The 26,935-nt window shown below is 47.5% G+C and overlaps 1 protein-coding gene across 19 annotated transcripts in view; it reads left to right on the top strand.

Moving 5' to 3' along the window:
* Positions 1-26,935, top strand: part of VGLL4 (vestigial like family member 4) — a 277,108-nt gene that overhangs the window by 96,572 nt on the left and 153,601 nt on the right. For 3 of the 19 annotated variants that reach the window (XR_003796669.1, XR_003796670.1, XM_029242488.1), the window contains 4 exons: positions 15,927-16,066; positions 17,590-17,766; positions 18,107-18,229; positions 19,623-19,891. The exons of 8 other annotated variants lie outside the window; for them this stretch is intronic. The gene's annotated coding sequence lies outside the window, so the exon portion shown is untranslated. Of the gene's footprint in view, positions 1-15,926; positions 16,067-17,589; positions 17,767-18,106; positions 18,230-19,622; positions 20,916-22,418; positions 22,455-23,071; positions 23,221-24,807; positions 24,888-26,935 lie in introns of those variants that run through there. 8 more of the 19 variants (XR_003796668.1, XM_029242487.1, XR_003796666.1 and 5 more) reach the window with 8 other exon arrangements.

Genomic DNA, 26,935 nt, shown 5'->3' with positions numbered 1-26,935 from the left:
TTACCTGCCTCGCTCCTTCTCTACCCCCAGCCTCAGTTAGACATCGACTCTGCAGGGAAGCATCCTCTGTCCTCCCAAGAGTTGGGACCTGTGTTGTGGACGCCCAGGGCTCTCTGTTCACCTCCTTTAAAAACTCCTAATACAACTCTGTTCCTTAAATGTCCCCCTTCCCACCTTGACTCAGTTCCTAGCCCACAGGGACTGTCCCATCCTTATTCACCATCATCTCCTGCACACCTTCTCGGTGAATGGGCGTGAAGCTCTCCATGAATACATGTTTGTCTGCATGGATAATTTTCACGCCGCACTGAAGAAGTGGTGACACGCCAAGTGATTGAAGGGAAGTGACACAGAATTGCTGCTAAATCGCAGAAGCAGAGCAAAGATTAAACAACCCTGTGATTTACTTCTGAGTGACTTCTAGCTGGGGAGCTACTGACGGTCTGAAGAGTCAGTTTAAAAGCATTGTCAGTTTGCTCTCTGCGGTTGGCGGTTAATCAAGCCCCAGTGGGGCCCGATTCCCACGAGGGGAATAAACAAGGTGATATCATGGTGACACACTCCCGAGGGACTGTGCAAGTTGTCCGCTCTGTTTGCTGGTTGGAAGAGTCCTTGCTCTCTTGGGCTGCTCATCATCTTTGTACGGCTTCTGACTCTGTAGGTCTCCAGGGATGGGTGACAAACTTCATCTCCCGGTTCCTTTGCCCTCCTCGTGACCCTCAGGATCTAGCCCGCCCTTCTGTGGTGGTGGCCTCCACTGCACATGCAGAGTTCCAGGAAAAGAGTGCCTCTGTACACAGGCTTTCAAACCCTGAGCACAGTCAGTATTGCCCCTCCCCTGAATTTTGGCATAACAGCTAACAACAAGGTGTGTAAAACTTACCCACTTATTCCCTCTCTCATTTGATTGTGGGTCTTATGCTTCTTGAAGAAAAAAGATAAATTGAAGAGTGCAGTGTTCCGCATGTTATATATACAGATAGATTCTGCTCACGGTCTGGACAAGTCATTTCATCTCCTATGCTTCAGTTCTCTGAAAAACTGGATAATAATAGTTCATAGGGTGTTTGCAGAAGTTAATTAAATTAATACATGTTCAGAGTTATAATAATAATTCCCAGGAAATAGGTAATCACTAAGTGCTAACTATTTCTATTACTATTATTGTTATATTGTAATTTTCATGAGAGGAAATGTGGTCTATTTATAAGGATACGGGCTTTGGACTCCAGAACACTGGCTTTCTATCTTGACTCTCTCAATTACTGACTGTGTAACTTCAGGGAAGTTATTTAACTTAGAGCCTCAACTTGGTCAGAGTAGGATAGAGATTAATACTACTGACCCCCAGCAGTCATTGTGAATATTAACTGAGGGACTGTCTAGAAAACACCTGGTGAAGGTCAGACACAGAGTAGACACCTAGTAAGTGATAGCTCCTGTCTGTTACTCTGCATGGAAAATACATCATTTCCAATACATAATAAATGAAAATTGCACACATGTTAACCTGTAAAGGGAGGTCAAGGAGGAAGGGAAAGGCAGTGCTATCAGACACTGCAGGTAGCATCCCACAGACTAGCTGTTCGGTGACTCTAGAATTAGGACCAACATTTATTGAGTGCCTCGAGGGCAAGAAAGAGTGCTAACATTTATTGAGCACCTACTATGTGCCAGGCACTTTAAATAAGTGCATTTGAGCCTCAGAAGGACCCACAAGGAAGGGTTTGTCTAGTTTCCTGGTAATAAGACAGACAAAATGCTTGCTAAGGTCTCACACTGAGTAAACAGCGTAGCTGGAGCTCTAATCCGGGACTGTGTGATGTGCAAACATGGCTTTCCTCCCCCTTACGTAATACTCAGACATGGAATGGCAGTCGTAAGGATGAGCGGAGCATAGCCAGGAGATGGGCAGGGGTGAAGTCATTGCAGGTATGAGAACAGCGCATGGGAGAAGCAAGAGCCGCAGAGGCTCACAGGAGGGTCCGAGTCCTTTCCAGGAAGGTAACAGAGGAGGTGGGAGAGGTGTGTGGGAGGAGGGGGGCCACGGAGCATCCTGCGAGGCGGTGACCCCTTCACAGTGAGAGGAGGGCACAGGATCCAGCAGCTGTAGTGCTGGCCAGCGAGGGCACATCGGTCACAGGGCCACGCGAAGTGGTCCTTCTCTTCAGGTTCAAGCTGAATGTTCCCACCTGACGGTACCCAGAGCACTCAGGGTCCTCCCATGCTCGTCCTTTCCAGATGCCTTTTCCCATCTCCTTGACCCACCTGTGTCCTCAAAACCTAGATAGCGACCCTCTTTGCGTCTCTGTGTTGTTATGCTGGGTCTCTCCCTCTACCTTGAATCCCATCCTCAAGGCTTCCTTTTGTTATCCTGGCTTAGGCATCTGCCAAGGTCAAGAAGAACTGGGCTGGGGGGTGGGGGGAGGGAGAAAAAGTAGATCCCACCACCACACTGGGAGGAATTCGGATTTTTCCAGGTTCACCCCCTGCAGACTTACGCTTTAGCAAGTTCAGAGTGAAGAGCGAAGAGCGTAGTTGAGGGGACAGGACCAGGGGAGGGGGACGATGCGGGGCGACTGCAGCTGCCCAGGGAGAGCTGTGGCCCTCTGGTTTAGGACTGTCATTAGGCAGGATAGTGAGGAAAAGAGAGATCTGAGACATATTTATGAGGTTAGAATAAATCGGTAATTGGCTGTGGAGGTGAGAGAGAGGGAGGGACTCAGGAGGACACTCTGGTTTCTAGGTGGTTGTCTGGGTAGCAGGGAGCGTTGTTACCTGCTGCAGATACGGGGCTGGAGCCGACTGAAGGGGAGGCTACCGAGGACCTTGCACAAGTTTGAGGGGCCTCTGGGCTAGATGGGGGGTCCAGCTGCATCTGATACATGAGCACGAGACCCAGGAGAGGTCTTGATGGCCAACTGAGAGCAGTCAAGATCCCCCCCACCTCCCTGGGTAGAATGAGAAAAACAAGGGGCAGGGAGAGAAGCTGGGAGAACAGCAAAGCTTAAGGGGCAGGTGGAGAGAAAGCAGCTCTCAGAAAACCCAGAGACACACAAGAATACGGGGAGTATATGAGGCTTCCCGCTGCTTTGAGCGTAAGTGTGAACTCCCTACTGCTGCCTCCTTGATCTCCTGCCTCCTGCCCCTTGTGCCTGGACGCGCACCAGACCTTCCTCTTTCCTCTGGCGCACGAAGCTCGTTCCTGTCTTGGGTCTGTGCTTCTGACCTTCCCCACCTTCCAGGACAGCCATTTATTAAACCACTTTATTGAGGTATGATTGACATGCAGAAAAGCTGTGAGGATTTAATGTACACAACTCAGTGGGTTTGGGGATAAGTATACACCTGTGAAACCATCCCCCATCAAGGCTATAAATGTATCCATCACCTCCCCATTATTATTTTTGGGTTCCTCCACCCCCCTTAGTTAGTAGTATTGTGTGTGTGTGTGTGTGTGTGTGTGTGTGTGTGTGTGTGGTAAGCACACTGAACATAAGATCTATCCTCTCAGCAAATTTTAGGCGTGCCATATGATACCGTTAGCTCCAGGCGCTAGGCTGCATAACAGGTCACCGGAAATGATCTATCTTGCCTAACTGCAGTCTGTACCCTTTGATCATCACCTCATTGTCTCCCTCACCAGCCCCTGGTTACCACCACTCTACTCTTTCCTTCTATGAGTTTGACGATTTCAGATTCCTCATGTGACTGGAATCCTACATTATTTGTCTTTGTCTGGCTTATTTCACTTAGCACAGTGTCCTCTAGGTTCATGCATCTTGGCACAAAAGGCAGGATTTCCTTCTTTTTTTTAAGGCTGAACAATATTCCATTGTATATATGTGCATTTATCCATTCATCCATCGATGGACCCTTAGTGTGCTTCCATGCCTCGGCCGCTGTGAATCATGCAGGGCAGACACTCTCGACCGTCCTGTCTCAGGTAGCTCTTTTTATTCCTACTCACTTCATCCTGAGTTACTTCCTGTCTAGCTCGTAGCACCATCTGAAATCTCTGGAACCTAAGTAATTATTTGTCTCTTTTCCCATCCCCCATTAAGACATAAGCTCCATAAAGACGTGAGCTTGTCTGCCTTGTTCACCCGCATATACTCGGCACATACCTGAGTGCCTGACACCTAGTGCACACTCAGTACATACCTGCAGAGAGAATGAATGGACCGGGAGGGGTGATGTCACAGCAGCCTAGGGCAGTGGTTCTCCATCAGGGCTGCTTGCATCAAAGTCACCCATGAGGTTTTGTAAACGTGTAGATGTCTGTCCCCTGCCCCAACCTCATTCCCGTGAAATCTGAATCCCCTGGGCATGGGTAGTGTAAAATTCTCCACTTTGATGTACTTTGCTGACAGCCAGGTCGGGGAACCTGTAGAGTAGAGAATTTCAAGGATCAACAGCGCCAAATGCAGCAGGGAGTTTCATGGATCTAAGAACCGAACAATGTCCAGACTTGACATGCTCTAGGGTTAAGCCAGTCAGTTCAAAGTATGGAGGAGGCTACTCAGGAGGGAATGTACCCCCATCTTCTCCTACCACCCATGTGGCTTAGAGGGTCTGACGCCCTCCTCCCCCAGAGCAGGCACTTACTGGTCACAGCGATGGGCTTGCCTTCTGCAGCTGGACACAGCCAAGGACTTCCAAGAGGATGCTTGCTCGGGCTCCTGAGTAAGTCTCTTCTGGAAAAGACTCTTCCTCTTCCTCTGGATGTTGTCGTGTGAGAGTGTGCGACCTGGACCTGCAGTAGCCATTTCACTGCCACAGAAGCAGAGAAGCTTAGAGCCTGCAGATAAACTAGGTCCTCCGGGAAGGAAGAGCTGAGGGAGGGAGAAACCGGGCCCTGTCTGGAGCCCGTCCCCTCTGAAGCTTCAGTTCCACGACTCAGTACATGAGAAGGAGCCTGACCGATCCACCCAGGATGTCAGCCTGCACATGTGCTGAGTTGACAGTGAACCAGGCCTTTGTTGTTGTTGTTGTTTTATAAATTTATTTATTTTATTTACTTTTGGCTGCGTTGGGTCTTTGTTGCTGCGCGCGGTCTTTCTCTAGTTGCAGCGAGTAGGGGCTACTCTTCGTTGCGGTGCGTGGGCTTCTCATTGCGGTGGCTTCTCTTGTTGCAGAGTATGGGCTCTAGGCACCCGGGTTTCAGGAGTTGTGGCTCGAGGGCTCAGTAGTTGTGGCTCGTGGACTCTAGAGTGCAGGCTCCGTAGTTGTGGCGCACAGGCTTAGTTGCTCCACGGCATGTGAAATCTTCCCAGACCAGGGCTCGAACCTGTGTCCCCTGCATTGGCAGGCAGATTCTTAACCACTGCGCCACCAGGGAAGCCCAACCAGGCCTTTGTTGTTGCGCAGACCCTTCAACAGACTTTCCTGAAGCAGGATAGGAATCTAAGCTGTGGGCTGCAGTCAGCAGAGTGACATGAGCAATCGCAACACCCATCACAATCTGTCCATATTTTTAGAGGGTTAGAACCTGGGTCTAAAGGGTTGGAAGCCTAATGGCCTGATTCCGGGAAGTAGATCTTTTACGACTGATACAGAGAAAGCTATTTAGAAATAGACACTCTGTGAAGTCTTTTATCTTGTGGTCACACACCAACGCCAAGATGTTCCAAGATCCAGGACGGCCTCAGTAGTCTTCACAACCAAAGTCAAGTCTTGACATCTTTAGAAACCAACATGGGAACAAGCAGAACCAATAGGTCTCAAGCTACTGTGGGTGTGAATGAACATTCCCTTTTGCTTCATGGCCCGAAAGCTGTACATCTGTTTTCGATTGTACATTGTGTCTGTGCTTTGATCCACAGTAACTTCTCATGTTATGGAATTGATTTGCATTGAACACCGCTGTAAATAAAAAGAAATTTAAAAAAGAAAAAGAAAAAAGAAATACGTGTCTGAAAAAGAAAGCAACCTGCCAGCAGATCCTGACCAACAGTAGTAACAGTGGACTGTTTGTCCTATGTAGGTTGGAGTTGCACAGAATTCAGGGGCTCTCCTGGGGACCCTCATCGTTGTAAAGCAAAGGAAATGGGCTTTGGTGGCAGGACCCACAGCATATGACCATAGGATTCCAGTTTCGGGGTTTGTGGTCAAAAGAGTATGGACTTTGGAGACAGATTTAAGTTCAAGCCCTAGTTCCACCACAAGGAAGTTATTTAACAACTGGAAACATGAGTGCAGTCAAATCTACTTCTTGGGTATTGAGGATCAAATGGTAATAGATATCATTTGAAGGTGGCTTGCAGGCCCCCTCTGGGCTCTCAGACTTTTCATGGTAACAAAATAGAGGCCACAGTTTCAAATGTCAGGCTCTCCACCATACCATCCAGATGACCCCTGTGGATCCTCTTCTCCCCCTTCAAAGAGAAAACTCTGGAAAGTGTCAGTTTTTGCTTCTTTTCTTTCTCTATCATTTTACTGCTGCATTATAAGAGTACCCAAAACATTTATAACATTAATGTGAGACATTCTAATTACTTTGAGGCTGAAATCTAATGTTTGAAACATAGATACTGAGTACACGTTCTCATCTGTGTCCTCCCAACATTCTTTCAACTTTATCGACATATAATTTAGATCTGTTTTAGGTGCATGCCTCAAGGACTTTTGATAAATGTATGCACATATGTAACCACCAATAAAGTATAAATGATTTCTACCATTCCAGAAAGTTCCGTCATTCCTCTTTGCAGTCAATCCCTGCTAAGCCCTATCGCAGGCAACCACTGACTGCATCTCCATCACCATAGATTAGACGTGTCTTTTCTAGAATTTCAGAGATGAAATCACACATGTAGTCCTTTGTATCTGGTTTCTTTTTTTCACCATAATGTTTTTGAGGTTCATCCCTGCTGTTGCATGTATCAGTAGGTTATTCCTTTTATTGCTAAGAAGTAATCCATTGTGTCCATCTGTCTCAATTTGTTTATCTTTTTACCTGTTGAGGGGCATTTAAGTTTTACTATTAAAAAGTTTTAATCGTTTTGTGCAGTTTTTTACTATTAGAAGTAAAGCTGCTCTGACGTTTGTGTGCAAGTCTTTTTGTAACATTTCATTTCTCTTGGGTATCTATCTAGCAGTAGAATCGCAGAGTCATGTGATAAGTAAATGTTTACATTTGTAAATGTTTATAAAATGTGCCCAACAGTGTATGAGAGTTCCAGTTGCTTCACAGTCTTTGCCAGCACTTGATACTCTTTTAGCCATTCTAGTGGAAGTGAAGTGGTAACATTGTGGTTTGTTACTAACCTTTTAAAAAATTTGTGGAAAAAACCATCTTAACCATTTTTAAGTGTACAGTTCAGAGGCATTAAGTACATTGACATTATTGTGCAACCGTCACCACCATCCATCTCTAGAGCTCTTTTCATCTTGCAAAACTGAAACTCTGCCCCCATTAAATACTATCTCCCCATTGCCCCTCCCCCCAGCCCTTGGCAATCACCAGTTTACTTTCTGTCTTTATGAATTTGACTAGTACTCTAGGTACCTCGTATAGAGGGATTGTACAGTGTTTGTCCTCTTGTGACGGACTTATTTCACTTCACATAATGTCCTCAAGGTTTCTCCATGTTGGAGCATGTGTCAGAATTGCCTTCCTTTCAATTCTTTAGGGTAAATATCCAAAAGTGGGATTGCAGGATCATATGATAGTTCTATTTTAAAATTCTGAGTAATCACCATACTGTTTTCCATAGAGGCTGCACCATTTTACATTCCCAGCGTCAGTGTACGAGGGTTCCAATTTCTCCACATCCTTACCAACACTTGTTTTCTGTCTTCTGGTTTTTTTTTTTTTTCTTCTTCTGTTTTAAAAAAACAGCGATCCTAATGGGTGTGAGGTGTAGCTCACTGTGATTTTGATTTACATTTCCTTAATGATTAGTAATGTTGAGCATCTTTTCATGTGCTTATTCACCACTTGTATATCTTCTTTGGAGAAATATCTATTCAAGTCCTTGGCCAATTTTTTTTTTATAAATTTATTATTTTATTTTTGGCTATGTTGGGTCTTCGTTGCTGCACGCGGGCTTTCTCTAGTTGTGGTGAGTGGAGGCTACTCTTTGTCACAGTGCACGGACTTCTCATTGTGGTGGCTTCTCTTGTTGCGGAGCACGGGCTCTAGGCGTGCAGGCTTCAGTAGTTGTGGCACACAGGCTCAGTAGTTGTGGCTCACGGGCTCTAGAGCACAGGCTCAGTAGTTGTGGTGCATGGGCTTAGTTGCTCCGCAGTGTGTGTGATCTTCCCGGACCAAGGCTCGAACCTGTGTCCCCTGAATTGGCAGGCAGATTCTTAACCACTGTGCCACCAGGGAAGTTCCCCTTGACTAGTTTTTAAAATTGGGATGTTGGTTTTCTGTTGTGGTCGCCACTGACTTTTCAACTGTCCTTCTCTTAGTGGTGTTATTCCATTTTATAGATGAGGAAACTTTAGTTCAGAGCGGCAAAGTGACCATAATAGTACTAGTCACAGGCATTGTTCTTATCTCATCAAAGATAAAGATGAACAATCATTTGAATTATCATTTGAAGATTGACTGAACATATACTAAGGGCAATAGAAGTGTGACACAGGCTGGAGGTACCGGTTTACAGTTCCTGGAGGGAGACAGATAAGTAAACAGGCAATGTTAGTACAGTGATAGGGGAAGTACGTGCAGCTCTGAATATTTGGGAAACTGGAGGGAGCTTAGTAGAGCTGGAGCACTAAGTTTAGGACTGGCTAGCAATGAGGCTAGGGAGGGAGATTGGTTACAGTTCTTAATTGCAAATAACAGAATTGGGGCTTCCCTGGTGGCGCAGTGGTTGAGAGTCCACCTGCCGATGCAGGGTACACGGGTTCGTGCCCCGGTCCGGGAGGATCCCACATGCCGCGGAGCGGCTGGGCCCGTGAGCCATGGCCGCTGAACCTACGTGTCCAGAGCCTGTGCTCCGCGACGGGAGAGATCACAACAGTGAGAGGCCCGCGTACCGCAAAAAAAAAACCCAAAAAACAAAAAACAGAATCGACTCAAGTTTATTTGAGCTGAAAATAAATTTGTAAAAGAATATTAGATATTTCCAAGAGGACCAGAGAGGGGGGCTTGGAGGCTACAGGACCAGAAACAATGCCCAAACCACCCCACGCGACTTTCAGCAAAGACCCCACTGCCGCAGCCCAGCCGGTATAGTCACTGAAGCTCACGAGCTGCAGTGACATGGACACCCAGCCCCCACCAGTGCTGCCCCCAAAGCCGGTTGCCTTGTCTTAACATGATTCCCTGGAGTGCCTTCTTCCTCACCCTGCTCACTTGTGAACAAAACCTTGCATGGCTGTGTCTGATGGACAGAACTTGCTCCCCAGATGCATGTTGGGAAAATGAGTTTTTCTGGCTCTGTCTTCAGTGAGCAGGACTCTAAAGGAGGGAATTCCCCAGTCACAGAAACGGTTCAAAACAGTGGGCAGGTTCACACAAACACTTGTACAGGAACATCCACAGTAACTTTGTTTGTAGCAGCCAGTAACTGGAGAGAGTCCAGATGTCCTTCAACATGTGAATGGTTAAACAAACTGGTCCGTCCACACCGTGGAGTATTCCTCAGCAGTAAAAGGAATGGGCTATTAATACACACAGCAGCTTGGATGGCTCTCCAGGGAATCACGCTGAGTGGAAGAAGCCAGTCCCCAAGGGTTGCATGCTGTGTGTGATGGAAGTATGACAAATAGGCTGCAAAGCTGCAAATCCAGCCTTGAGGCAATCAGGGAAGGCTCCACCGAGAAAGAGATCTTTTGAAGAAATGCTCGTAGAGGGAACTGCACTGCAGGTACCAAGGCCTAAAAGGGCCTGTCAAGTTTAAGACAGAGAGGAAAGTCTAATGGTGTTGGAGCATAAGAGTGTTTTAGGAGTGTTAGAAGAAAAGGCCAGAAAAATGGGCTGGGGCCAGAACAGGAAGAGCCTTGAATGCCGTGCTAAGAAGTCTGGACTTGTTTCTATAAAGCAGCAATTCTCAGACCATAGCATGCCTCAGGATCATCCGGGGGGCGTGTTAAAATGCAGATTGCTGGGCCCCACTGCCAGAGTTTCTGACTGAGTCTGTCTGGGATGGGGCCTGAGAATTTGCGTTTGTCCCTGCTGCTGAGGGGACCCCATGTGGAGAACCACAGGTGTAACGAATAGGAGATAGACAGAAGTTTTCAAGCAGGGGAACAATGAGATCAGTTTTTTTAGAAGGATCTTCAGTGGAATTAACCTGGGGACTGAGTGACTTCCTGCAGTGTAAATCCCTCAGACGATCCACACAGATGGTATTAAAAGCAAAGGGCTAGGTGTTGAGAAAATTTGGGTTCCAGTTCGTTCTCTGTGACTAGCTGGCTGTCTGAACTGGGGCAAATATGTTAACCAATTTGAATGTCAATTAGGATGCCAGTAACAATAATTACTACCATTTATTGAATAGTTACGTAATCATCTTGTGAAATACAGCTGTTCTAAGATATAGGTATTATTGTTCCGTTTTACAGGTGAGAAAATTAAGACTCAAAGGAGTTAACTTGCCCAAGATTCCAAGACTATTAAAGGGTGGGGTTAGGATTCAAAACTAGGATTTTTTTTTAAACTCTAAAGCTTGTGTTCCTAACTGCTTTGTCGTGATTTCTGAAACTGAGGTTTACAAATGTAGTCTTAGGAAGTTATGAGTTTTCTATGAGAATTTTTAAACTCTAGTATTTTTTATGTTAATCTTTAAAAATTTGATATAAGCAAATACTGGGTCATCTGGATGACCTTTCTAGCTGATTTCAGGCCCTGCATTTGCATATGTGTTTACAGTGGCATTTAAGCGGAGTAGAATCATTGTAATTGTCCCAGCCAAAGCCAAACGAACATCAGTGGTCCTCAGTAGTGAATGATGTGCCCATGCAAAATAAAGGGCCGAGGACCCCAACACAAGCTGGATGAATGAAGCGTTCTTGGTGGTTTGAATGGAGAAAAGGCAGGAGAGTTAAGTCGCCAAGGGGCCCACGGTAGTAAGAAAATGCACACACACACGAGCCCAGAGGTGAGTTCCATATTCACACTGCTAACATATTTAGTTTCACGGAACAACATATCTGTCATATTAAGTTAATGCTGTTGATTTCAACATTGCTGACTTAGTGGCATTGCATATATTTAGCTTGCAAATACGTTTGTGTTTTATAATTGCTTAAAAGCTACAAGCCAGGGAATTCCCTGGCGGTCCAGTGGTTAGGACTTAGCACTTTCACTGCCGAGGGTCCGGGTTCAGTCCCTGATCAGGGAACTAAGATCCCACAAGCTGCACAGTGTGGCCAAAAAAAAAAAAAAAAAGCTACAAGCCTTTTAAAAAGGTACAAATCCTAAGAGTTCTCGTCACGAGGAAAAAGTGGTTTTTTTCCTATTTCTTTAACGTTGTATCTGTATGAGATGATGGGTGTTCAAAATGTATTGTGGTCATCATTTCATGATGTCTTAACTCAAATCGATGCTGTATACCTTAAACTTATACATATAGGTCAATGATATCTCAGTAAGACTGGAAGAAAAAGAAAGCTGCAAGTCTCTAAGGGACTTGCGTTGAGTTTTATGGTGTCCATATTCAAGCGACATGAGAACAAAAACAATATAAGTGAACTCTGGGAGTCCAGGGGAATCTTTGTTCATGAATGGGGGTCTGCAGATGACTTAAGAGTAGGCCAGCGTTCTGGGTTATAGTCAACAGAAAAAGTCTCTGGTTAATATAAGCAGAAAGAGAGGTTATAGGATGCGTATTGGGTGGCCAAAGAATAGATGGGAGGCTAGAGATTCAGACTCAGAATGTGGTCAGGAGCTCGGGAAGGGAAGAAGCCCTGGCTGTCCTGGCACTGCATTCACCACTTCAGCCCGGGCACTGGTGTCCCAGGACTCTTGACACGGCTGCCACCACCAAGCCTTCAAATCACTGTCTCAAGAATGAAGAACCCTGGCAGGAATGTCCAGTTGGCTGAGCCTCGCTCATCCCCCTACCTCCTGGCTGTCAGGGAGGGACCACGTGGCCCCCTTTGGTTTCTGTAGACCTAGCCAATGGAGAGTCTCTCCCAAATAGGTTAAACCTCTAGATGCTGGGGAGGCAAAACCCAGTCCAGTATACACACTCCACTGTGGATCAGAGAAAACGGGCCCAGTTCTAGGGATGTCAGCATTAGATAAGACAACCTCAGGAGCATCAGCTAGAAAGCCCCGCTCACATGTTTGCAGTTACTGCCGGCAGTGGCAGTGTCCTGCCAGGTCCCACCGAGATCCAGGGCAGAGATAAAACGCCCAGCCTCCACCCTGGCTATTTTGGTTCCACGGCCTCACTGCAGTGGGCAGATCAGGAGGGAACCACGCACAGTAACTGAACAGAGAAAACAGAAAATTTTTTTCTTCCTGGAAAAAAATGTTTTTTCATTGAAATCAGCTTCTTCTGATGTCTATAAAAAGAAGCCAATAAAAGGCCTCGAGCTCAGATTTTGGAGCTGAAATTCAGAAAACATAGTATTTATCATCGCAGCACTTTTCTGTTCCCGTCCTCCTGGGCCCATCACACAACTGGTTTTGCTGGGAGCAGGAGTGCTGGGGGGTGTTTGTCCCGGTCTCTGATGGCGCTGGCTTCAAACACTCCCCTGCAGCGCTTCACATGTGGCTGCAATTAACTGCAGCAAACCTACTGCAGGAGGAGAGATTGTGTGTCTTACACTTCACAGTAGGAAACTGTGACCCTTTCTCATTTTGGTCGCAAATCCTCCACTTCGAAGGTGTTTCATTTGGGGAACTGCACAGGAAGTCCTTGATTGTGTGTTACTTTTTTTGCAAAGATTTCTGCACCCGGAAATAGTGTTTTTCTCCCTCCTTCTCCAGTTACATGAAGGTGTTGGGGGGAAAAAAAACCTGTTTTGGCTACTGCATGACCTGCCCCCTGCCCATCTCTCTGACCTCATCGCTACCAGTCTTCCCCTCCCACCCCTCTCCAGCTACCCTGGCCTCCTGGCTGGTTTCAAAACATGCCAGGCCCTCTTCTGCCTCCGGGTCTTTGCACCTGCTTGGTCCTTGCTTTGGCACATCCTCCCTCTTTAGAGACACACGATTTGCTCCCTCAACTTCCTTCCAGTTTCTGCTCATGCATTTCTTACTACAGAAGTCCTCCTGCTTCTAGTATTTTCTTACTCACCCTGCCCTGTTTCTCTTCAGTGTACCTGACGCCCTATACTTACTTATTTATTTGTTTATTATCTATCTTCTCCTACTAGAATAAATCTTCATGAGGCAGAGACTACATCTTCTTCCTTGCTAATCACTAGTGGTCAGCACATAATAGACACTCAATAAAGTGTTGGATGAGTGAATGCATGTAATAGTAAAAGCTATCATTTCATGTGTAGTGGAATGATAAACATTATTTCTAAGGAGGAGTGAATTTATGCTGATGTAGTTAGTGCATTGAGGATCAAGGGCAATGGGGGACCCGTACCAGGATCAGAAGCCACCGGGAAAAGGGGAAATGCAATATTTAAATGTTCACTCTTGACACCTCCTTTGCAGTCCTGGCTCATATACCCAACTGCCTTTCCAACAGTCCCTTTTGGATATCTCAGAGGCAGCTCACATTACATACGTCCAAAGTGGAAGTCTTAATTCCTCCTGCTCCCAGTATAAACCTCCTCCTTCCCGAAGTTCCCATTTCACTTAAAGCCCACATTTCACCTTGCTCATGCCAAAAGCCAAGGCATCATCTTGGGTACCTTGCTTTCCTCCAACCCCTACGTGCAATCCACCAAAAAGTCTGCCAACTCTGCCATGACAGAAGTGGCCAGCTGGACGCAAATCTGTGTCCCGTTTCCACAGCGTAGGACCATTGATGGGAAGTAGTTGCCCAAACAGGGACTACATTTCCTAGCTCCTGTCATTTGGGCGAGGTCACGTGACTAGCTCTCATCAAGAGATATAAGTGGAATGATCTGTGCCACAGCAGGCTCACGTGTCCTTCTGCATCTGTCCGCTGGATGAAGAGGATCCTCAAAGGATTCTGGGGCCCCAGGGGTTGGCAGAGTCGCAAGATGAGGATCCTGGGTCCCCGAGTCACCACTTGGAGGAGAGCCACTTGCTCTTCTAGAACTGCTCACTGTTTGGACTTTATGTCAAAAACCACTAAGTTTTGGGGGTCATTTGGTTCAGTAGGTGATGTTACCTTACCTAGTACATCTATCTCCAAACTATACCTCAGATCTGTCCACTTGTCTTCGTTAGTCTCTTATTTTATTTGGAACCTCCATCCTCTCTCATGAGAAAGATTGCAGAAGTCTCCTAACTTATCTCCTTCCTCTATCCCTGCCAGCTATAGACTGAATGCTTACGCCCTCTCCCCCAGTTCATATGTGGAGACCTACTTCCCATTGTGATGGCATTTGGAGGTAGGGCCTTTAGGAGGTGATCAGGTCATGAGAGCAGAGCCTTCATTAATGGGATTAGTGGTCTTATACGAGACTCCAGATAGCTCCCCTGCCCCTTCTGCCACGTGAGGGTACAGCAAAAAGATGCCCATCTAAGAACAAAGAAGCCAGGCCTCGCCAGACACCAAATATGCCAGTGCCTTGACCTTGAACTTGCCAGGCTTCAGAACTGTGAGAAATAAACGTTTGTCATTTAAGCCACCCACTCTATGGTATTTGTGTTATAGCAGCCCGGAAGGAGTAAGACCACCCCCCCACCCCCGATAGTCTACTCTCTATGCAGCCATCAGAGAGACTTTTAAGAATCCAGGGCTCCCCTGGTGGCGCAGTGGTTGGGAGTCCGCCTGCCGATGCAGGGGACACGGATTCGTGCCCCGGTCTGGGAAGATCCCACATGCCGCGGAGCGGCTGGGCCCGTGAGCCATGGCCGCTGAGCCTACGCGTCCGGGGCCTGGGCTCCGCAGCGGGAGAGGCCACAACAGTGAGAGGCCCGCATACCGCAAAAAAAAAAAAAAAAAAAGAATCCAAATCGTGTCCCCCCCTCAAATAGCCTCCCTTTGCCTGTAGAATAAAGTCTGAACTCCCTCCCATAGCCAGTCCACTGCCCCAGCTTTATCTCAATCCTCTCTTCTCCCCCGTTTATTATGGTCCAGCCACCCTGGCCTTCACTCAGTTCTTCAAGCACAGCAGACTTGCTCCTGCCCCAGAGCCTTTGCACTTGCTGTCCCTTCTGCTTGGAAGTCTTTCCCCCAGATCGTGGCATGACTGGTTCCCTGTCATCATTCAGGTCTCAACTCAAACGTTACCTCCTCATAGGAGTCCTCCCTGATCACACTGTCAGATTGATGCCACTCTGCTGCCTCAACGGGTCATTCTCTATTTCATTCCCTGTTTTATTTTCTTCATTGATCTTATCACTATTTTAAATGATCTCTTTTAAGTTAACTTACATGACTTAAACCATGTTTCCTGGCTAATCATGTCTCTCCCACCTCCTCCCCAGCGCCCCTCCATTAGAGCATTAGCTCCGCGGGAGCAGGACCTTGTCTGAGTTATTGGCAGTTGAATCTTCAATATCTAGAACAGTAAGACAGAAGGTGCTCTAGATCGAAGGAAGAAAGGGAGGGAAGGGGGGAAAAAGCGTGGCGGGGTGGGGGGTGGGAGAGAGAGGAAGAATTGCCCTAATCAGATCAAGGACCCTCACAGCACAGCCCCAGGATCCACACAGAGTTGCTGGAGAGGTGGAGTGAGCTGGGGAGAGGCAGATGGAAGGCAGGCTGGGCAGCCCTTCTGAAGCAGCCTCCCAGGTACAGAAACGACATCACCTACCACCCCAGGCCATCAGCTTCCTATTCTTTGGGAAGCTCTCTCCCCCTATGGAAAGAAAAAACAAAAAAACCCAAAAAAACATACCTTTGCCCTTCTTTTTTCTCTCTGTACAGAAACCTTATCTATTTTGGACCCAAACCCACTTTCCGTGCTTCCAGTAAGCACTGGAAAGGTTATCATGCCTCCTTGTCTGTGTGATTCAGAAGGATATGAAGCTGTAACTGTAGTATAAAGAAGACGTGGTTTGTCCAAGGTAACTAGTTATTTATCAATATGTCTCAAATTCTTCAAAAAGTTTTGTACATTGTGGTGTCTTAAATACCAACACAGTCTGCTTACTGGGTATTCCAGGGCGGCATGCGGTGGGGTAACGTTGGACTTTGAAATGGGACCCACTTTTATTGATTATCTGACTGTTCCAATGTATACAAACACTTTTTAAAAAAAATACAAGCTAATACAAATTCATCAGTCTAAGCAAGGTTGACCTGGATTTTAAAGCTGTCCTAAGTAATCAACTGTAGGGTCAATCAGACGAATGATGAAGTGGAAGAAAAACAAGCCATTAAAGAATTTTAATACTTTATAAAGTACTTAATAATTTTAAAAATGCTGCCTTTTTTTTTTCACTTAGGGCTTTTTCTTTTCCTTTTTTCTTTTTTTTCCAGTTTTACTAAGATATAATTGACATACAGCACTGAATAAGTTTCAGGTGTACAGCAGAATGACTTGACTTACCTATATCGTGAAACAATTACCACAAGTTTAGTTAACATCCATCATCTCAAATAGATTTTTATAAAGGAAAAAAAATGTGTTCTTCTGACTCAGGATGGGAAGTCTTAGGATTTACTCTCCTGACAGCTTTCACATACACTATACAGCAGTGTTAATTATATGGATCATGCTGTGTGGGTTATATCTCTAGTACTCATGTACCTTATAACTGGAAGTCTGTACCTTTTGACCACCTTCACCCCATTCCCCCTCCCCCCGCCACCTCTGGTAACCACACATCTGATCTCTTTTTTATGAGTTTGGTTTCTTTCTTTCCTTTTCTCTTTTTTAAGATTCCACATATAAGGGAGATCATACAATATTTGTCTTTCTCTCTCTGTATCTGTCTGTCAGTATTCGTCTTATAAGCACCTTTCTAAGTGGGAATCATCCCTGTTGTATAGGTGAGAAAATGAAAGTTTGAGCAGGGTCCACGTTTGTGCCTGGTGTCATGCAGCTAGAAAATGGTAGAACCAAGGTTTGAACTCTGGTCTGTCTGATGCTGAAGTCTCAGCCATTGTCATGTGCCAAGGGCTTCTCCATCCTTTGACAAACAATGTCAGAAATGATGTTAAGACCCTACTAAATTCTAATTCCACATGGTAGCCCACAGGGAATGGGAAACCAGGAGGAGATATTTCCCTTCAGAACTGAAGTGTCGGTCTAGGAGTGTAGATTCAGTGATTTATTTAGGGATTAGCAAAGGGGTCTTTTCTGGGTGAACTGAGTGATACTGTTGAAAGATTATTGAATGAGGAGTCAGGCCAGGTGGTTTGAATCCTGGTTTGGCACAGCTCAAGTAGTTGCACTAAGGCAAATGTTCTACCTGCTCTGAGCCCCCATTTCCTCATCCGCTGAATGGGGTCATCAGTGCTCTCTCACAGGATCACACCGCATTAAATGAGGATGCTCAGCACGGCACAGTGCCTTGCACGTGGTTGGCACCCAGTATGCTGATCTCCTTCCTTCCCTGTTTACTTTCTTCTTGCCTGTGTACAGCACTTACTCGTAAGAGTTAATGCCCAAGAAGCAATTGGAGCCAAGAGAGACATGGCAATCTTGGTTTGAAGAATTTCTCTCTGAGATGATGTCCTCTGAGTGCATCCACCCTCAGAAGAAAAACCCATGCTTATTTTTGGTGGAGTTCCCCAGCTCAAACCATTCTCCATCTGAGAGGTAGGTAGTTAACGGCGGCCAAACTCTAGCCGGCCTTGAATCCAGCACCTGCAACGTTCTTTTCTACGGAAAATGGCTCTTCTTATCTCCCGCCCCAGCACGCCGAAGTCTGTGTCTAAGAAAGATTGCCAGGCGCAATCATCCTTACAGTATTCAAAGGAAAATTTCTTGTGTGAGGACAAAGCCAATCTTTGGACCAGTGTTAAACATCACTTAGAGATCCGAGGTCTGAGCAATTGATCTGGCCATAAATCTGGTCTTGCTTAAGGGGACTCATTCAGATGCATGCTGTGAAAAGAGCTGACATTCAGAAAAAAGCTCACCACTGACTCCTTGACAGGTTTCAGATGGTGCGTTCCCTTGGAACACAGCCCTGGAGCAAAGGCTCTCCGTGGAATTCGGCATGGGGCTCGAGGCTCAGGTTACTACCACTCCAGCGGCCCCACCATGGGATTCCATCCAGGTGTGTGGGGGGTAAAATCCCTGCTGGGTCATGGTGGAGATGAGGCTCACTTCTGCGCTCTGAGACGGAAAAGAAGAAAGGGGATTGAGTGCTTATTGCCTGTCTGGCTCTGTTAGAGGCCTTCATATACATCTGCCTAGAAATTTTGCAAATGTTTTAACCATTCACAGTTCTGTTATTTACCACGTTGTGATCCTGTGACCATATCTCTGAAATCTGGGCACTAGAGGACTTGGCAAGCAGCTCTGGGTTTGAATTATGACTGCCCACCCAGGACTGATAGCTCAATGAGGGCAATGTGTTCACTGCTGTAGCCAGCCTCCTTGCACACAGGAGGGCCTCCATACTTATTTGTTAAGTTGAATTACCCTGGGCCTGCTTACTTAGCCTCTCTAAAGCTTCTGTTTCCTCAACAATAAAAGTAGGAAAAATAAAACTTAGATTATAGGATTTTTAAATTATGCTTTAAATTGTGAGGTTGTTGTAGATTCATATGCGATTGTCAGAAACAATACAGAGAGATCCCATATACCCTTTACCCCACCAGTAACATCTTGCAAAACGATAGCACTGTATCACGACCAGGATGTTGACATTGATCAATCCATTGATCTTATAGGATTTCCCTTCTAGGACTTTTATGTGGATTCACTGCAATTATGCAGGCATAATGTTTAGCAAAGTGCATGAGTACTGTAAACATTTAACAAAGGCAGCTAATATCCTTCTAGGAGACAATATGATGTAGACCAGTGCTGCTGAACAGATAATGTGAATATGAATCATCTGGGTTCTAATTCAGTAGGCCTGGGTGGGCCTGAGATTCTAATTCAGTAGGCCTGGGTGGGCCTGAGAGTGTGCATTACTAGCAAGTTCCCAGGGGGTGTCTGCTGTGGCTGACAGGCTAAACACGTGGACTCCAGAATCAGACTGCCAGGGTTCAATTCTAGTTGTGCCTTTATTATCTTTAAGACCTCGACAAGTTATTTAACCTTTCAATGCTTCAGTTTCTTTATTTGCTTCATAGGGGTATTTACAGTCCCTATCTCACAGGGCTCTTGTGAGGCTTAATTATCTTAAAGCACTTAGTGCCTGGGCCGTAGGTAAGTGCTCATTAAGTGTTAGGTATCATTATTTTAGATTATTTCTTATTCTGTACTCTCTCACTGAAATAAGACCATTTGGGTTTTCCCACTAGTTACTTTGGCCCCCAGAAAAGTAGAAATTCACCTGTTCTCTATGAGAAAAGAGAGAAGTTATTGCTAGAAGGTATTTGTAGAGCTCTTCTAGATCAAAAATGGCAAACATCTGATTCAGCAGTTCCTATTCCCCACCCACAGCAGACATTACTAATCAATCTTGACATTCTTTTTTCGTTGAACCTCAACAATAGCTTCAGAGGCCTTCTTAAGGGAGCTGAAGGACAGCTGGTGCTCAAGATGAAACCTGTGTGCCGAAAGTGATCTGGTCTAAGCTCCTCCCAGAAGTGGAGGCTTAGCCCCAGGGCTGCAAGCTGACTTCCAAGGCTCACACTATCACCCGGAGACTGAGTGTGAACTAGAACCTACATCTGTGCTCTCTGCGGAACGAGTTGGAGTGAAGAAAGCAAGAAAGGAAGACAGGAGAGATTCACAAGAGCACGTTAGAAGCAAAGGGATACAGGTAGAGAAAGACTTTCTTCATAGACAGGTTAGTGCATCTAGAAGAACAATAAGAGTCCCTGTGCACTGCGACCATTTCAGATTGGCAGCCATTGGGGTGTCCCTTATGACCCCTATGGCGTATGACATGGGAAGACACCCTGAAAAGTGAACTACTTATCGGGAATGTGGTGTGGAAAAGAAAACTGTCTTTACAGTACTAACTGGGGAGGCCTTAAAAAATCGAAAGGAGCAAATGGAAAGGCAAAGACCTTATTCCCACTTAATTGAACTCCTGAGGGCTCTTCCATGTGTGAGTTATTATCTGTCTTGATGGGGCAGCTGTGCGCTCCACCCTGTAATTCTGCCTCTCCCCGCTCTCAGTTTTCATCACTGGACCGCGCTTGACTTTACAGGCCATCGTGGACCCAGGACTTCAAGGTAAATCAGATTGTGGCCATTTTTGTAGATTGGTAGAAAGACAAGAATCAGATCTTCTCTCTGAGCAGTTTGAATGATGAAGGTATGAAAGGAGTCAGTTACTGGTGGGGGCAAAAGCCAAAAGGGGGAATAGGGGCAGTAATGAGGGAGCCAAAGTGAAGAGGAGGCTCCTTGGTAGGTAAATGAGGAAGAATTAAACTGCGAGGAGGCACAGAGAAACGGAGAGGGAGTCTGGGTAACGACTCTGTGGCCCGTGGGGGAGGCAGAACCGTGGTTCCCAGAGCCGCCTTTTCGTGAACTTTCTTCCCCTTTTAATTAACATGGAAAATTTCAAATCTATGCAAGATTCGACAGAACAGCGACTTCCCTGGCGGTCCAGGCTTCCACTGCAGGGGGCACGGGTTCCATCCCCGGTGGGTCGGTCGGGGAACCAGGATCCCACATGCTGCCGGGCTTAAAAAAAAAAGAGTAGACGGAATAGTATAACCCCCGGCCCCCATACCCATCCCTCCGCTTCAACCGTGATCGACTCAGGGTCCATCTTGTTTCTTCTCTATCTCCACTCACTCACCTTCTTGATTATTTTTATTTATTTTAAATAAACTTCTGATGCACTTATAAAATCCTTGCTTTGAAACACATTCTTATCAGTGGTCCATGCACAGCCTTCCTTATTATCATTTTAGTTACTTACTTAAAGTAGTTTGTTTGTTTGTTTTTCAATTTAGAGGTTTGCCCAATTTTTTCTTTTACCTCCTTAAATATATTTTTTATTATGGTAAAATATACATAGCATAAAATTTACTATTTTAACCATTTTAAGTGTGTAGTTCAGTGGCATCCACATTGCTGTGCAACTATCACTTAAGTAGTTAATTTTATTTATTATTATTTTTTTGCGGTACGCGGGCCTCTTACTGTTGCGGCCTCTCCCGCTGCGGAGCACAGCCTCCGGACGGGCAGGCTCAGCGGCCATGGCTCACGGGCCCAGCTGTCCTGCGGCATGTGGGATCTTCCCGGACCGGGGCACGAACCCGTGTCCCCTGCATCGGCAGGCGGACTCTCAACCACTGCGCCACCAGGGAAGCCCTAAGTAGTTAATTTTAATAGTGAACCCGTGAACCCATCAACCGAAAACTAAGACTTTGACAATGACCTACATCTAACCAATGGTTCCCTGCCACCCACTCCGTGCAGTTCCCCTCCCCAGGTAACCATCATTCTGAATTCTCTCATCCTCCTTCCCTTCTTTTTTACATAGTTTTATTGCAGGTGCATGTACTACCACAATTATTTTTCACGGTATTTGTAACATTACAAATAGGATATTATGCTGCGCGTAATCTTTGGGGACTTGCTTTTTTCACTCACTATTGTCAAGATTCCCCTCTATTGCTGCAGGCCTCTGTGGAAGTCGCTCCTTTAGGCTGCTGTTTACATTCCCTTGTGTGGACAGTCCGTGTCTGACACATTCCACCTCCAGCGCACTTCTGTCTTTACAGCATACCTTCCTTTTCTTACGGTAGCTTGAGCATGTCTCTCATCTGCTTGATCAAGACATTCAGACTGAAACCACCCTGGTTAGATGTGGCCAGGGAGAAGTAACACTAATGCTGATGTAAGGGAAGAAGTGAGATTAATCCTTGGAAAGTTTGAAGACTGGTCACATCCATGAGGAAAGGCCCTCTGTCCCCATGATTTATCTGCAGAGTAAGGCTCGCTCTAAGCAGTGATGGAAATTAAAGAGGCAGCTTTAGGACCTCCACCCTGACCCCAAACGGAAATCATTTTGCAGTACACAAATGGCAGAGCTGTCATACAGATCAAATGAGATAATGATATGTGGGGACACTTTGTGAACCCCAGAGCCGTTTTTTAAATGTGCAGTTGCATGGTGACTGTTCTCATTACTCATTTGCATTATCTAGACAAATCATTTTCCTATCCCTCCATGATTACGGTGGCTGTCTGTTTATATGGTGCCCCAGCAAGACTGGGTTTAAGGGAGGTAGAGAGAAGGGGAGAGATGTGAATGTTCACCAGATATTCTGTCTGGTCTTTAGTCCCTGCAACAGCTCTTTAAATTAAGAATTGTCTCTGTTTTACAGATGAGAAAACTGGGCTTGATAACTGACAGAGGTGGGGTTTGATTCAAATTCAGGTTTGTTCAAATCCAAAGCCCCTCCTCTGTTGTCACACTTCCCGAAATCTGCCCCAGCAGTCCGCACCCTTTCCTCATTCCACGTCTTAATGTGGCAGGATGAAAATCTCCTCTTTAGGATCTTTCTCAGGAATTTTTTCCCCTAGTCTGAGACTATTGATGAACTAAAATGGAGTCTAAGTAAAAATGTCTTTGGGAAGACTGGGAACCTTCCCGAGCTTTAATCTGTGCACTTTAATCTGGGAACCAGGGGAACAGGCGTGGTTATGCTTGGGTCAACTTGTCACCTGGGTCATCCTATCTCCGTTGGCCCTGTGTGGACAGCAGGAGAGTGTATTTCACAGGGGGCCGCAAGACCGTGGCTCGGGTTCAGGCAATGCCTCGCCGTCGTTTAGGTAAAGCTAATCTCACTGTAAAGTGGAACTATCTACACCTGTCCTGCTCCCCATCCTGGGGCTAAGATCCAGTGAGATAACAGGCTGTGACCCCATATAATTGGATGAGGTAATACATGGGAAAACAGTTTGAAAACTGCAAAGCATTTCCCCCCAGCATTAATGTAAGCCGGTATTTGTTTTCGTTATCATTCCATCTCAGCAGAGCCGTCTCCCAGGGAAAGCCCTATAGCAGGAACCCCTAATGATGACTGAGGTCTGAGAACAGCCAGAAGGCAAGCAACATGAAGCCATTTCAAGCAAACCAGAGGAAGTCCAGTCCCTGACTATTTATTTTATGAAGTTAGCGGCTGGGTACGTTAAGCAAACGTTTTCTTAATTGTGGCAGTATGAGAAAACAATGGGGCAAGGGCTGCCGGGGACCGGGGAGGATCAGGCCCCCACCCCTCCTACCCACACCCCGAAATCTCCAGAGAATGACAGTAAAAAAATAAAGACAGGGCTTTTCTTTTCGTGGTCACATGTCTACGCCGCTGCTGTAATAAGAACCTGCACCGATTAGAAATGTTTCGCCCCCTCCTCTCTGCCCCTTCCCGGGCACGTTCCGGAGCAGACCGGGCTGTGGACTCCGGGAGTGTGCCAGACACAGCAAACACCGGTGTGTGAGCGCCTGGAGGGGGCTCTTTCCACCCCGAACTCTCTCCCTTCCTCCTCGGTTCCCTCCCTTCCACACTGACTTCATTTACTAGGACTTCCTCCTCCGGGCGAGGGAGGGGGAGGAAAGACGCTGCCGTGCGCCCGTGGGGTGTGTGTGGAGTGCGGGGTGTAAAATGCTGTAATGAGAGGCAGCCGAGCGGCGTCTGAGAGCCGGGAGCTGCAGCAGCCGTTCTGATCGCGGTGGCACCTGAGCGCTCACCTCCCCAAGCTAGTGCGACCTGTCCCTTCAGGTGCGTGTGTGGTCGCCGGCCTGTCGGGCAGAGCGGCTGGGGGTGTGCGGGTCACGAGCGGGCGAACCAGTGCCCCAGGTCGGCGGCCCGTGGAGCTTGGAGCCCGGGAAACGGGAAGCGCCGGCGTGCGCGGCGCTGCGGCGGCTGAGCTGGCGTGGACGCCGACCGCCGGGCGCCTTCCCTGGGCAGCTTAGCGAGCCGCTCTGCGTGATAGGCGGGGACGCGTGCGGGTCTGGAGCCGAGGGCTGCGGAGGTGCCGCAGGTCCGGCGCGAATGCGCGGGCACTTGGCCGGCTGCGTGGCGGTTAAGGGGCAGGGAGGTTAAGGGACAGTGGGTAATGGATCGGGTCGACTGTGGTCGTCGTGGTCATGTGTGCTGTGTCCACCGGATGCGAGAGCCTACTGTGTGCGTGCGGGGGAGGGGGGAGGCGTGCTGGCCCGTAGCGGCGAGCCCCTGGGCGCGCACGAGAGGTTCGTTTATGTTCGTGCGTGTGCACCAAAGCTGTGTTCCCGCTGCCTGGGCCTCTGGGGTTCGGTCCGGTGTGTGTCAGAGGCTGGTGCAGACCGCGTGCGCTGGGTCCACGCGCAGCCCGGGCCCCATGCGGACGTTGGCCGCCCGAGCACGTCTGCATCCGTTGAGTAGGTGCGAGCTGCCGTCAGGCGTGGAGCGGGTGGGGGAGGGAAATGAGCCTCCCCCGGGCGCGCGAGGCCCTGCCCCCGCCTCCCCGCCGTCTCACCTGGGCCCGGCCCCCACCTGCTGGACTGGAGGGGCGGGCCCGGGGGCGTGGCCCGGCGGAGCCCGGCAGAGCCCGGGAGAGGGCGGGCGGCGCCTCATTCCAGGGATTCCTCGCGCTCCCGCGCTCGCGTCCGCCGCGGAGCCGGCTCGGCGCGCGCCGCCCGTGTGTGCGTGTGGGTGTGCGGAGCGGCTGGGGTCGGTGCGGGAGCGCGGGCGCGAGGGCGCCTGCGCGTCGGCGCGCCCCCGGAGTGCGCCCGGTCCCGCGCGCCCCGTGGTCTCGCCCCTGCCCCCAGCGGGGCCCGGCCGGCCCGAGGCGGGCGAGCCCAGAGCCGCCCGGCGGTGAGTGCGGGAGAAGGGGGCAGGGCGAGGGCTGGCTTGCGGGGAGCTCAGGGGTGGACTGGTTCGGAGCGGGACGCGGGCGTCCTCCTGGAAGGACGGACGAGGCGGCTTGTTCTTGCGGGGCAACTTGAGGCTCCTGGTGGGAACCGAAGTGCCAGGACACCCGGAGGGAGAGGTCTGGCGTCTGGAGTGGAAGCTGTCCTGGGAGTCGGCGGCGAGGGGCCGGCCGGGGTGTGCCCGCGCCCTGTAGCCCCTTGGTCTTGGCCAGCGGCAAAGGAGGGCTGTGGTGCGGGACCGCGGGACATGGCAGAGGATGGGCAGCTGGGATCGGCTCTTTCCTTTCTGTATACTTCCTGCCCCCTTTCCAAAACAAAACGGCACACTCTTCCTGCAGTGAGTGCAGGCCTCGCCGCAAAGCAAAGGTCTTTTCCTTTTTTGTTTTGCTTCAAGTCTCCTTTTATTCATCGCCCTAGACCTTTAAATCTCTTAGGTTAGGATGACAGCACTGTTGGGGCCGCTGGTCTTTATGCGCTTTAGTTGGCGTGTGTTCGTCTGTTCAAGCCAGCTGACTTAAAAAAAATCGGTTTCACTTTGATCATTGGTGCTGTGTGTTTGCTAGTCGTTATTTCCTTCTCTGCGGTTAATAAGAACCAGCAGCCTGGGGGGCGGGTTGGAGGCGGCTCTTCTAGTTTTTACCAGCAGCTGGTTGCCCCCTCTATTTGGAAGGTACTGTCTCCTGTAGAGTTTGAGTATCTTTTTTCACAAACCCAAGCCTACCTTGACGAAAATGAAGGCTCTCATTTGTTTCCTCTGAAATTTCGAAGACAAAGGCAACAAATGTTAATCTTCCTGTTAGTATTGGGAGGTCAGTTTTGCGTTCCATGTTAGCATACCAAACTTTTAACTCTTTGCACTAGCCTCCCAGTCCACAGACTTGCAGCGTTCATTGTTTCCTGCTTGTAGCTGATTAAGTCTGCGCATGAGCGTGAGGGGAGTAGTGTGGGTCGTTTAAAGAGCGCTTAGGGGTCAGCGCCTCAAGGCTGTACTGGGGGCGTGATCTTGGAACAAGTTTTTTATCATCTGTCTCTAAATCTCAGTGCTCTCATTTAAATAATGGGTTTAGGAATACTCAGAAGTTTGTTGTCTTGTACTCAACACAGTTGTGTGTGTGTGTGTGTGTGTGTGTGTGTGTGTTTGTTTTCTGTGTGTTTCCTGATGTATCTGCCTGAAAAGTCATCTCCGTCCTGGTAGAAATGAGGTAAACCCCTCAATTTGTTGTTTGACTTTGGCAACATTTTAATCCCAGGCTAATTTCCCCCCGCCACGGTTTTTTCACACTTCTGGGCAGCCTGCCTTTGCTTTCCATTTGGAAGGGAATGCAAACTAAATTTTATGTTGACCAAAACACAATACAATTAAGACGATAATTCTGCTATAAATAACCATGAACTACATTCCAAAACTGTGAATGTTGTAGTAAAAACAGCTCTGGCTTATTTCTGGAGACTTGAGTTCAAGTCCTATCCCTGTCACCTACTAAGTTTGTGACCAGAAAAAGTTACTTCTAGTTAACATTTGTGCTTTATTTTCCTCTGTAAGAGGGTGATAAAATCTGTTCTGATACATCACAGAGTTAATTACAGGGAATAGTGTGCTTTGAAAAGTATTTTGTGTCATGTTATTTATAAAAGTCTTTGAAGACTTGAAAGAGCTTCATAAAACACAGTTGTCACCACTTCTCCCACCCGATTTAGAACTATGACTTTACCTTAAGGTTTCAACACTTCTTACAAAACGACAATTATGAAATGAAAACTTTCCCTTTCAAATGGTTTGTTTGACGAGAGTTCTGCCGTGTGAAATTCCTTTTAACTCCTTAGGGAGTCAGCCTTGTCATCAACCTCTGGTGGTTGCCCAAACAAATCCAAAGGAAGATCTTACTTTGTGTTTCTTCCAGGTATCTCTTCTGGATAGTTCTGTTGTGCAACTTTTAGTTTGCCTTAATAAAATAGTAAGTCATATAACCATAATAAAAGTTGCTTTGCAGC

The sequence above is a fragment of the Monodon monoceros genome, unplaced genomic scaffold (assembly GCF_005190385.1).
Source record: "Monodon monoceros isolate NGI ecotype Baffin Bay Population unplaced genomic scaffold, NGI_Narwhal_1 Super_Scaffold_3, whole genome shotgun sequence".
Taxonomy (NCBI): domain Eukaryota; kingdom Metazoa; phylum Chordata; class Mammalia; order Artiodactyla; family Monodontidae; genus Monodon; species Monodon monoceros.
This window is presented reverse-complemented; position numbering and strand designations above follow the sequence as displayed.